Raw genomic sequence first — 12,235 nt, 5'->3', positions numbered from 1 at the left:
AGATAAAGTAAGTGTTTTGCACTAATCGTGATCAATTTGATGCTTAAGATATGTACCGCGCCCATTTTTGTATTTTAGTTTACGCAGCTTTTTTGCTTTGGTGGAAATAAGAAAGGGTTCGAACTAAAAGGTTATGTTTATAAAAAAGAACTAGTTTTGGCACCCGTGGGAATCACGGGTTTCTTTGTTTTTAGTTACTTGTTTGGGTTTGTCTTCTGATTGTGTTGTATTGAGTCGTCAGTGTGTTGCTATTTAAGTTGCTCGTATAGGTTGTTTTGTTATTTCTCTATTCCATTATAGTTCAATATATTTGTAGTTGTTAGTTTTGCATCACATAAAACCATTTCACACAACAGTAGATGTTCCCATCGGTTTTATTTTCCCTTTGTTTGGGGCAAAGATATTGGAGCAGTCGTTTGTGTAAATGAGAAGTGCGATAGTGTTGGTCTAATTTGGACTGGCAAATTTAGTTTGATTTTGCTATGGTTGAGCAAAAAACTTTGATATTGTGTTTTTGTATGGATATGATAGGGGCCACGGTTGAACGTCTATTGTTTCCCGTTTGTTGGAGATTGTTTAATGTATATATGATACGGTTTTTTAGAAGGTGGCCCATCTCTTTTTTGGTTAATATTGGAATAGTGTCTACGTTTTAATGCCGGTATTAATTAATTATTTTATTTAAAATTTTATTGAAACTAAGTTATTTGAACTATTCAATTTTTTGGTTTTGTTAGACGGTAACCTCACAACATAACCTAGATTGCCAGCAAATAAGCATGTGGTAGTACTATCTGCAGTTATTTATGACTTTTGTTTGGAAGAGTTTAAAACTCATAATTTCCTTCTCCACCTCATCAAACAATGACCATTAGATCGTCTCGGATTTGTCCGGCCCATCGAGAGGAAATGGGTAGAGGAGGAAATTGAGAGGATCCAAATTGGTTTCGAACAATGGAACTTATGTTTACTGTAATTTGTGAACTACACTCCCATTATTCTTCCTGCAGAAGTTCATGGTTCAAATGCCTTGTGATATCAATATCTATATTCAACCGCTTCCATGATACTCTATCGGCACACTAAAATATTTTTTGTACGGATTAGTAGTTTGTCTTCTTTTGTCGACGATGAAACGGTAGAAAAACGTTCGTCCCCGCCAAGGAAATCATAGAGTGCTTTTATTTTTCCGTTGGTCGACCTTGTTATTCCCACATGTTAATTGACTACACACGTAGATAATTCACACTTTCTGCACACCCATTTATGCTTTTTATTTCAACTTTTTCTTCAGCAATAATAGAGCAAAGGTTAAGAAATGGAAAGTGTGTGCCCAATTCCTGTCTTTTACAAGCTAATGAAAAAGAAGCAGATAATTTATCTGAGCTAATAAGAGCAATTTATCTTCCATAAATGAGAAAATGTCTTGGGATAAAAGCCTATTTCCGAATTCAGAAATCACTTAACAATACAACCACTACGACAATGTCAACTGCATTTCCTCGTTCATATATTTACAGTTTTCTTCATGAACCGATCTTCGTACCGAAGATTTGTTGTTTAACTCCAGCTTCCTTAAATTTGAAATCTCATAAGTTGATGGATTAAGGCTTCTCCCATTTCTTATCTCCTAGTTAAATTTGAATTATTATCGAAAATCATCATCAGCTTGCAGCCTCAGAAATGCTATTCAGTGAAGGTTGACATGTCTTTGGTCTGCATGTTCCTTTATTTGCACTTGAATGTGTTCTGGATCAATGCCCATTTCTACTAACCTGGAAATCCAAATTCCATGTTAGCGACCACAAATCATTTTAATATACACAAATTCTTGTTTAAAACGGAAGTATCCGTCTTAACCTGGATTAATTTAAGAATAGAAGTATTAAACCTTGGTGGTGGTTGTAGGAAAAGAAAATGGCTTTTACCAATTTAATTTCATAATAAAACCTTGGTGACATTTTTCGTTTAAATTTCTTAATAAATCAATTGATTTGGTTTAATCAAAAGGGAAACAGGGCATAGTGTTGTATATTTGTAGGAGGAATATTATCTACCTTCTTTGGATCGTCTCTCTAACCTTCTCCTCTAATATACGATTAAAATAACATTTAGTTTACCCACTTGCTTTGTGCAAGGAAAACTACTATTATTATAAACCGATGTTAGCGGAGAAGGTCGTTAGCATTCCTCATACTTGTATAATTGTATTGTTGTTTCTAATTAAGATATCAATCAAGGGAGTTTATTGAAAAAACAGTACTAAACAACACTCTTCTTTTGAATTTTTACCTGTTTAATTTTATCTTGCATAGATTTTCTCACTAATATCTCAGCTTTTTTGAGTCCTTCTGAATTTGCTAATTCTATCCCACTTTTCTCATCTTTGCTTGTTTTTTAGCCACCAAACCCTTCATAACTTCTGCACACAGACACACACAAGAAAGCCACAAATTAACACTAATTTTCCATACTGCAACACACTAATAACCAAAATCATCACAAAACAAAAATCATCAATCACAAACCTTGGGTACTAATAAGTCTATAAACATGAACTAAAGCCAAAGTATCCTTTGGCCTAAGCAGCTTAACCCGGATTATCCGAACCGAGTTCCGAGCTGTGATGCTGTTGTCACTGCCTTTTGTGTTGTAGTTCTTGTGTGTACCATTGTTATCCTTTTTTATGTTGGATTTTGTTGGACAATGGGACTGATAATGGGAGTTGGGAACTATATCGACTACCAAATAATATATTAAATACGAGAAATACCACAACAAAGACGATCAATGACGGGTTACTAATATATCAGTGTAGTATCACCTTTAGGAAAAAATCAAGGAACGATAAAATAAAGCCATAGTTAAATTAGTAACAACCAAAACAGTCCAACAGACGGTTCAATGGAATTGTACGAAGTGAATACCTCCAAGGAATAACGCAGCATTGAAGGAAGGGAAAAATTGAGACGTTGAGAGCGGGGTGAGAATGAAACAAAAGGGAAGCAAACCGAGAAGGAATTTTGGAATGCAATAAACTCAGAAATTTAATCATATCATAACATGACGACGGTTTAGGAAGACAAACGGTGCCATCTATACGTAATCAATACGTATTCAATTAAACATTTAGTGAACAAATTAAAGAGGAATATGAAAAGATGGAATCAATAAACCGGTACCTGACATCCGTCGACATTCCGTATCCACCACGACCGTGAAGGACAATCAGGAATAACCCGTGGCATATCGGCCGGCGAGAAGGGGATTTCCGGCAAGGTAGGTGCGGGCGGTTGATTGGCTCTTCCCCATCACACAATGGTTTAATATGGGCAGTGGGTGGGCTGTTTCGGTGGACGGACAGCGTTAACCTTCGTCGGAGACCGGGTTGAGCTATTGGAAGGTGGTTTCCGGCCATACCAACGACGGGAGGGAGAGTCATAGGTAATACGGGATTCATAGGATTGATAATTGGGGAGGGGTTAATGGGATTGATGTCTATTGATGGAGGTGGCAAAATTTAGACAGACGTGGCAATCTAAAATCAGACGTGGCTTTGCTTAATCCTACGTGGATTTGTCTATGTGGCCTTTATGATTCATTTTAGATTAGGCTTTTAATAGTATTTTATAGATTATACTTCAAGTTTGTTTTGGTTACCGTCTGTATTTTAACACTTCCTTATTATTGTATTGTGGAATAACTTCGTTGGTTACATCACGTAATTTTTAGTTTACATATCTGAGATTTTAATCTGTATGTTATTTTAACACATATAACTCAGATGACAACAAAAATATGATTAGCGAGGACAAATTAGATGGGTTAAGTAACTCGAAAGGATTTAAGAAAAGAACGGAAGTGAGAAGCCCGACCCAAATTATTTAGTCGTTGTCAAACTCATAGCATCTAAGATTGCATTTGAGGTTTATTGTAGACGGATACTACTAATACTAAAAATTAGGATAATTGTTAGAGATCCTAATAATTCAATGTTAGTTATCCGGTGTTATTATGTGTTAGAATATAATCCCCTGATTTGGGTGATTATCATTAATCATATTTATAGCAAAGTATACAACCTAATTATCTAAATACAATGCATAAAATAAGGTAACAATATAAACAGTTTCCTAAATACATGGGAACTAAATATTTACATATTATATTTCCTAATACTCCCCCGCAGTCTGAGCGGGAGAAGAGCGAACGCTCAGGCTGGAACGGAAGCGGGTGAAGAGATGCCGAGGCAGGCCCTTGGTGAAAATATCAGCGTATTGAAATTCAGAGGGCACATGAAGAACGCGAACCATTCCTAGCTGAACTTTTTCACGTACAAAGTGAAGATCGAGCTCAATGTGCTTAGTGCGTTGGTGCTGAACAGGGTTCCCTGATAGGCAAACCGCAGATATGTTATCACAAAAAACCAATGTAGCACGAGAAATAGGTACGTGAAGTTCAAGGAGCAAATTACGGAGCCAACTAGTTTCAGCAACAGCGTTAGCTACGCCCCTGTACTCCGCTTCGGCACTAGAACGTGAGACCGTAGCTTGGCGTTTTAATGACCAAGAAACGAGGTTGTCTCTTAGGAAAACACAATAGCCAGAAGTTGAGCGGCGAGAGTCGGGCAGCCGGCCCAATCCGCGTCGAAATATGCCGTCAGTGAGTGTTTATTAGTCTTAGAAATGGTGAGCCCATGATTGAGAGTACCTTTAAGATAACGCAAGATGCGTTTGAGGAAGTGAAAGTGAGGCTCACGGGGGGCATGCATGAACAAGCAAACTTGTTGAACTGCATAGGCAATGTCGGGACGCGTGATTGTCAAATATTGAAGAGCTCCAGCTAACTGGCGGTAAAGAGTGGATTCTTGTAACAGTGAGCCGGTTGTGGAGCTAAGCTTGGCCCCCGTATCCACGGGTGTGGCAGCGGGATTGAAATTAGACATTGAAGCTCGTTTTAAAATATCGAGGACGTACTGATGTTGTGATAAAAATAGTCCTGAGGACGTCCTAGTAACAGCAATACCGAGAAAATGATGTAAGAAGCCAAGGTCTGACATTGCAAACTCAGTACTCAGATCACGGCTGATTGGTTGAAGAAGGGCATTGCTGGAGGCAGTGAGTACGATGTCATAAACGTATAACAACAAATAAGCAGTTTCATTGCCGGCTTTGAATATGAAAAGAGAATTGTCGCAAGTACTGCTCCGAAAACCGCGTGAAATAATAAATGTTGCAAAGCGGTGATACCAGGCCCGGGGGGCCTGTTTTAGGCCATAGAGGGACTTTCGGAGGCGGCAAACATGAGTCGGAGCAGATAAGTCTACAAACCCGGGTGGTTGGTGCATATAAACAGTTTCCACAAGGTCCTCATGAAGAAAGGCATTCTTGACATCCAATTGATGGAGAGGCCAAGAGCGCGATACAGCTAAGCTTAAGACAGTGCGAATTGTTGTCGGTTTCACCACCGGGCTAAACGTTTCATCACAATCGACCCCAATTTGTTGGGTCTTACCATTTACGAGGAGCCGAGCTTTATAGCGTTGAAATGACCCATCTGCATGGAACTTGTGCCGGTACAACCACATACAACGTATAATATGAGCATTAGAAGGGCGCGGAACTAAATCCCACGTTCCATTTTTAATTAAAGCATGATATTCGTCATTCATGGCGACTTTCCAATTCGGGTCCTGGAGGGCGAGTTGTGGGGATTTGGGCAGCGGAGAGAGGGGAGGGGTGGAGGTGGCAGTGAGGACACGAGGTTTGAAAATTCCATTCATTGCTCGGGTATTCATGTGATGGGCACGGGCATGGGTGATGGGTCCATAGGAAAGAACAAGGGAGTCGGTTTGACGAAGAGGAGTCGTAGAGGGTTGGGTGGGGGTTGAGGTGGCGGCAGAGTGTGGTGTGGCAGGTGTGGGTGGGATGGTAGGTGGTGTTGGGGTGGTCATGGTTGGTGTAGGAGTTGGTGAGCGTGGGAAGGAAGGATGGGCAGTAGGCGTGGGAGGTGTTTGGTCAGTAGGAGTGGGAGTTGGTTGGGCATTGGGTGTGGGAGAGGTTGTGGGTTCAAGGTGGTCAAGAATAAGCGGGGAAATGGGTTCATCAGTAGGTTGGAGGAAGGTGTAGTCTAGGGGACGAGCATCAATGGGAGACTTAGCAAATGGGAAAACCGATTCATCGAAAGTAACATGACGAGAAAGAATGATTTTCCCACTAGACAGATCAAGGCACCTATACCCGCGATATTCGGGTGGATATCCAAGAAAGACACAATGGGTGGACCTGGGAGCAAGTTTATGTGGACGCATGGCAGATAAGTTGGGATAACACGCACAACCAAAAACACGTAAGTGGTCATACGATGGTTCTTTGAGAAACAGGACAGATGTGGGGGTTCGAAGGCCGAGTACTTTGGTGGGAAGAATATTATGGAGATGGACAGCGGCGACCCAAAATTTTGATGGAAGAGAAGCATGGTGTAGAAGAGCAAGGGTCATTTCATTAATTCGACGGATCATACGTTCCGCTTTTCCATTTTGTGAGGATGTTTGCGGGCATGAAAAACGAAACACAAGGCCATTTTGGTCAGCAAAAAGGCGGAAATTATTGTTGTCGAATTCCCGACCAAGATCACACTGAAATGACTTAATATTAGACTGAAATTGAGTTTTAACCAATTTAGTAAATTTGAGAATATTAGTAAATGCCTCTGACTTGTATTTCAGTGGGTAAATCCAAAGATAACTGGTGAAATCGTCAATTAGAATAAGATAATACTTGAAACCGCTACTGCTTAAAATTGGCGATGTCCACAAATCGCTGTGAATAATATCAAACAGAGCAATAGTAGTTGAGGATGAATCATGAAAAGGCAGACGCTTATGTTTACTCAGTTGACAAGAATGACTTAAAATAGAGTTTTGCTCCTTATTACAAGTAATACGATTTCTAGATTTAAGAAATTGAATAACAGGGGCACCGGGATGGCCGAGGCGATGATGTCACATATCCGGAGCGAAAACTAGCAGATTGTAAGACTCGTGGTTGGACTAGAACGTAATAGAGGTGGTTGACATTGGATACAATTCCCCATCACTGTTGCTCCTCAAAATCGTTTTCCCATTCGTTAAATCCTTCACAGAAAAACCACAAGGGTCAAATTCAACAGAGACATTATTGTCTTTCGTAAATTGACGCACGGAGATAAGATTTTTAACGATATGTGGTGCATAGAGGACACGGTGAAGGTGTAAGTTACGGTCAGGGATGGGAATATGGGATGTGCCGGAGCCATGAATTGCAATACTAGAGCCGTTACCGACATAAATGGACTTAATCGTACTTGAATTAAAAGTGGAACGAAGCATACCTTCATCAGAGGTAAGATGGGATGAAGCGCCAGTATCCATAAACCACGGTCCACCAGTCTGCGGGTTCAGAGACATGGCCTGAAAAGCAGAAGCCAAGTCTGTTGATTGTTGTGGTTCATCACTTGTTAGATATGCTTGGCCATAACCACGAGCAGATGGAGTTTGGTAGCGAGGTCCACGAGCAGAGTAAGGCGGGCGAGAAAGAGCGAACTGTGGCCAAGTCGGCCATGGAGATGCCCAACCCGGAGAAGTGGGGTATGGGCATGGTGGCGGTGCCCAAGAAGCAACCCACGGAGGTGGTGGACCCCACGACGGTTGAGCAGGGGAAGTTGCCGTGGCAGGGGAACCATTTTTGTTATTGTATTGGCGACCACCAGAGTGTTGACCGCCTTTGTAATTGGAATTGCGTTTATTGTTGTTATTGCGGTTGTTATTATTATTATTGTTCCCATACCGTGGTTGGGAAGCAGGTGCAGGTGGAGCAGAATCCAGCCAAGAGGAGGTTTCGGCAGGAGAGGACGAACTATGAGCGACCAAGGCGGTGTCGTTGTCTTCGCGGCTGGACTTTCGATGTTGTTCCAATTCGAGCATGCTCCTTGCTGTCTCGAAATTGGGCAACGTCTGATTAATATAGGAGGCGCCTGTGTCGTACTCAGATGGTAGGCCGCGAACTAATGCTAAAACGAGGCGCTGATAGTCACCTCAGAGTCAACGTCTCTCAATTGTCCCGCCAATTCGCGAAGACGTTGATAGTACGCATCAAGAGATGGCATGGATCCGAGCTTGAGGTTGTTTAATTCATGCTCGAGGGCCGCTGCCCGGGCTCCTTTATTATTGAGGAAAACGTTCTTGACACGGGTCCAAGCCCCATGAGCAGTGGAATTGGGTTCGAGAACGCGAGATAAGAGATCGTCAGAGAGCGTGCCATAGATCCATTGAAGCACGTGGCAGTCGATCTCAGACCAGTCATCGAAAGTAGGATCAGTTTTAGCCGGTGGCTTCGTACCGTCGATGTGGTGGAGAACTTTGTAGCCACGCGCATGAAGGGTGAAGAGATTCACCCAAGATACGTAAGAAACCTTTACGCCGTCAAGAGTCCGTACTTTGTTTTGAATGTTAATGACAGAGTAGACGGGGTGTAGTGAGGTTTTGAGTGGGGGATTCTTGTCGTCACCGGGCATGGTGGCGTGAGGCTAGACCGGTGAAGCAAGACACGAACAGCCGAAGCGAGAATCATCACAAGGAATTAGACTAGATCGTTAACCTAGCTGATACCATGTTAGAATATAATCCCCTGATTTGGGTGATTATCATTAATCATATTTATAGCAAAGTATACAACCTAATTACCTAAATACAATGCATAAAATAAGGTAACAATATAAACAGTTTCCTAAATACATGGGAACGAAATATTTACATATTATATTTCCTAATATTATGGTCTCATTAACAAATAATATGCTCAAATGCTCAATAGACAATACTAATTTTTTATACTCTTATTACTTATGGCATTGAGATATAGCACACGAAACTTAATTGATGAGATGGCTTTGATATGATGAGCATTATAACCGTAAGTAGTGGGAGACATAACATGAAAAATAGAAATTAAATAACTCCCTCCCCTCATTATGTGAGAGGTCTCTCAATAATGCTATTAAAAGACCGTCTCTCTAAAATTTTTGTGGGATTAAAATACTTTCTTCTTATCATTTATTTATTTATCTTTTTTATTGGTCTCTCAATATATTACTTCCTAATTCCTATATTATTTGTTTAGATGATGAATTAATTATTATAGATAAAATTCATTAATACGCAGGACCACAACTACAATATACAAGATGTTTCCTATCATAATAGAGCATAATAACAAAGCTCATCACTTACGTTTAAGAAAATGTAAGGATCTAATAAATGTTAACCCTCTAAATGATCAAGACAAACAATTGTGGAGATAAACACTACAATCTTAACTGAATTTGTGGAGACCTGAATCAGTTCTAATTTTAGCCGGATCCTCTCAAGTAATTTTATAGTTCAAACAATTATAACACTTTTTCAATTGCCACCTAGAAATTCAACTTTTACAAATTGCTTCGAATGAGTTTTAGAAAAGATTATATAGTCGAGATATTATATAAAGAGTACAGTCAAACTTTTCAAACTAACTTTCAAGCCATATTATATATATACTCTTAACTTTTAAAAACTACTAATAAGAATTTAAAGAAAGGGTTATACATATTTGACAAGCAAAGAGACTCAGACAGAAAGTGAGAAGTCCGATCAAATTAAAATTGGTGCAAGGTTGTTAGCTGCTTAGTTTAGCTCCATTCAGTTCACTTCAATTCAGTTAAGCTCCTTTTATCTGAAAAGATCGAGATAATACATTATAATAAACATAATGTTCAACAACTGCTTGTAAAACATACTCTCTCCATTATTTTATATATGTCATTCTCACATTTCGAGACACTCACTTCTCTCTTCAACAACTGCTTGAAAAGTATATTTTTTTGAAAGCAAATTTTATGACGAATCTAATAATATAATTTTCATAATTTTTTCTACATTATATTTTTATATAATTGACAGTCAAAGGCCTACCTCGAAAAACAAAAACGTCATTTATAAAATAATGGAGGGAGTCCAAGTACAAGGGGCTGTGGATGTGACACGTGTCAACCCAGTATTAAATACGAGTATTATTTACAGCTGAACATTAAATATAAACCTAATAAATGCAGCATAAATCTCAGTAAATATTAATTATAATTTAATAAATTTTATTATAAAATTATATTAAATAATTACGTTGATTTGATTCTAAATTTATTAAAAAAAATATTTTGATAAAAATTCTAAATTGTAAATAAAAACATTCATGCGAAAAATGCTTTCAATCAAGTATACTTTTCATTATAGTTATTAACATATTTTGATATGTAGAGATGATTAAAGTGAGCATCTTACAATGTTTTACATTCACGTAAAAAAACATTTTGAGAAAGTTATAAAACTTAGATCACTAATTTTATTAAAAAAAATATATTTTGAAGAGTCATTGTATATATTAAAAACAAAACTTAAAAAAAAAACTACTAAAAAATAAGTTTTTATAGTGTGGGAACGAAAAAATTATATTGCGACAAAATGAATACATATGAGATTTTGAGAGGTTTAAATACTGTGATAACGAGTATGTATGTACACAGTGATCACGAATGAGTTTGAATAATTAAAAGAAAATTAATGATTATTAAGTAATATAATATTATATAGCGTTTTTCTACGTGGTATCCCGTGTTTCTTCGCATTCTACATGGTACCCCTATATTCTTGAAAATACAAGTGGTATCCCCAAATGTAGTAAAATGTTCTAAAAATACCCAATCTACTAAAAATATGTTTACAATTGAGTAGACGATGTTTATGTTAATGACATGACAAATTATTGCCAAAAAATCAATAAAAAATTTATAAATTAAACATTTTAAAGAGGCGGATTAGAGCATTTTGGGTATTTTAAGATGTTTTTATCATGTTTAGGGGCACCACGGGTATTTTTGAAAAGCGAGAGGTATCACGTAGAATTCAAATAAATACAAGGGTACCATGTAGAAAAACCCTATTATATAAACAACATGAAAAAGTAGAATATACATTACATTTTTCTTTATTATCTTTTGTTAAATATGTATACGTCAAGAACAAAACATTAGTTATGAGTTATGACTAACTAGACATTACTTTTATTTAAATATTTTATATGTTATCTTATAAAAATGATATTTGAGAAAATTCAACCTATTTTATTTACGGTAAACTCTTAAACATCGTTATATATAGTTGTTAAAAAAAACAAATGGTGCAAATTTCTGATAGATATGTTTGACACGTACCACATGTAAGACACAAACAAAACATTTGAATAAGTTTAGTTTGGGCCATATATGTTTGATACATAAATTTCAAACATTATACATACAAAATTAAAAATTGCATAAAACCGTATTCGCATTATTTTGAACAAATCTTTTAATTGATTTGGAACATAACGTATCGTGAAATGATATAATTTAATACCTTAATCATGATTGTTGCATTATTCGAATAAATTTTATTTTAATTACTGTGATATTTGATCAGTTACAATTTTTTTTGTAAAACGTTGATCATGCTTAATTAACTATAACTTAGTATTAGTTTTAATTAAAATTATATGTATTTTATTTTAAGATACTGAACTTAAACTTAAAAAAATAAAATTTGAGAAAAAATGTTAATTTATTTTTGTTTATAGGTAAAAATATTAAAGGTTATATATGAATTATATTATTTTTCTTCAATTATAATAATAAAATTTTAAAACAGGCCGCGCGAAGCGCGGGATATTACCTAGTATATATATATAAAACTGGGTTGAATTGCTATGGATGCGCCACATGTCCTATATAGCCTTAATGACAATCATTAATTATAGCTAATCATTTAATATTAACATAATAAATGCCGTATAAATCTCAGCAAAATATTAATTATAGTTTAATAAATTTTATTATAATACTAAATTAAATAATTACGGTTATTTGATTCTAAATTTATTAAAAAAATATTTTGATAAAAAATTTAAGATGTAAATAATTACGTTCATTGCGAAAAATGCTTTCAATTGAGTATAGTTTTCATTATATTTATTAAAATATTTTGAAATGTAACGATAATTAAAGTGAGTGTCTCACAATGTTTTACGTAAAACAACATTTTGAGAAAGTTATAAAACTTAGACCATTAAATCCATTAAGAAAAATATATTTGGAAGAGTCATTGTATTTATTAAAAAAAACTTAAAGA

The 12,235-nt window shown here is 36.7% G+C and overlaps 1 long non-coding RNA gene across 3 annotated transcripts; it reads right to left on the bottom strand.

Annotated features, from left to right (window-relative positions):
• Positions 1-1,376: 1,376 nt before the first annotated feature.
• LOC141633553 (uncharacterized) lies at positions 1,377-3,518 on the bottom strand. 3 transcript variants are annotated; one of them, XR_012538362.1, is made up of 3 exons: positions 3,183-3,518; positions 2,293-2,419; positions 1,377-1,775 (listed from the first exon to the last, which is right to left on the bottom strand). It is a non-coding gene; the product is annotated as an uncharacterized LOC141633553 (long non-coding RNA). The 3 variants fall into 3 exon arrangements; XR_012538363.1 differs by lacking the exon at positions 3,183-3,518 and adding an exon at positions 2,529-3,176 and having other exon boundaries at positions 2,293-2,422; XR_012538361.1 differs by lacking the exon at positions 3,183-3,518 and having other exon boundaries at positions 2,293-3,176.
• Between the last annotated feature and the right edge of the window lie 8,717 nt (positions 3,519-12,235).

This window comes from Silene latifolia, chromosome Y (assembly GCF_048544455.1).
Source record: "Silene latifolia isolate original U9 population chromosome Y, ASM4854445v1, whole genome shotgun sequence".
In the NCBI taxonomy this organism is placed as follows: domain Eukaryota; kingdom Viridiplantae; phylum Streptophyta; class Magnoliopsida; order Caryophyllales; family Caryophyllaceae; genus Silene; species Silene latifolia.
The sequence above is the reverse complement of the archived record's forward strand: the minus strand, read 5'-3'. Positions and strand labels throughout refer to the sequence as shown.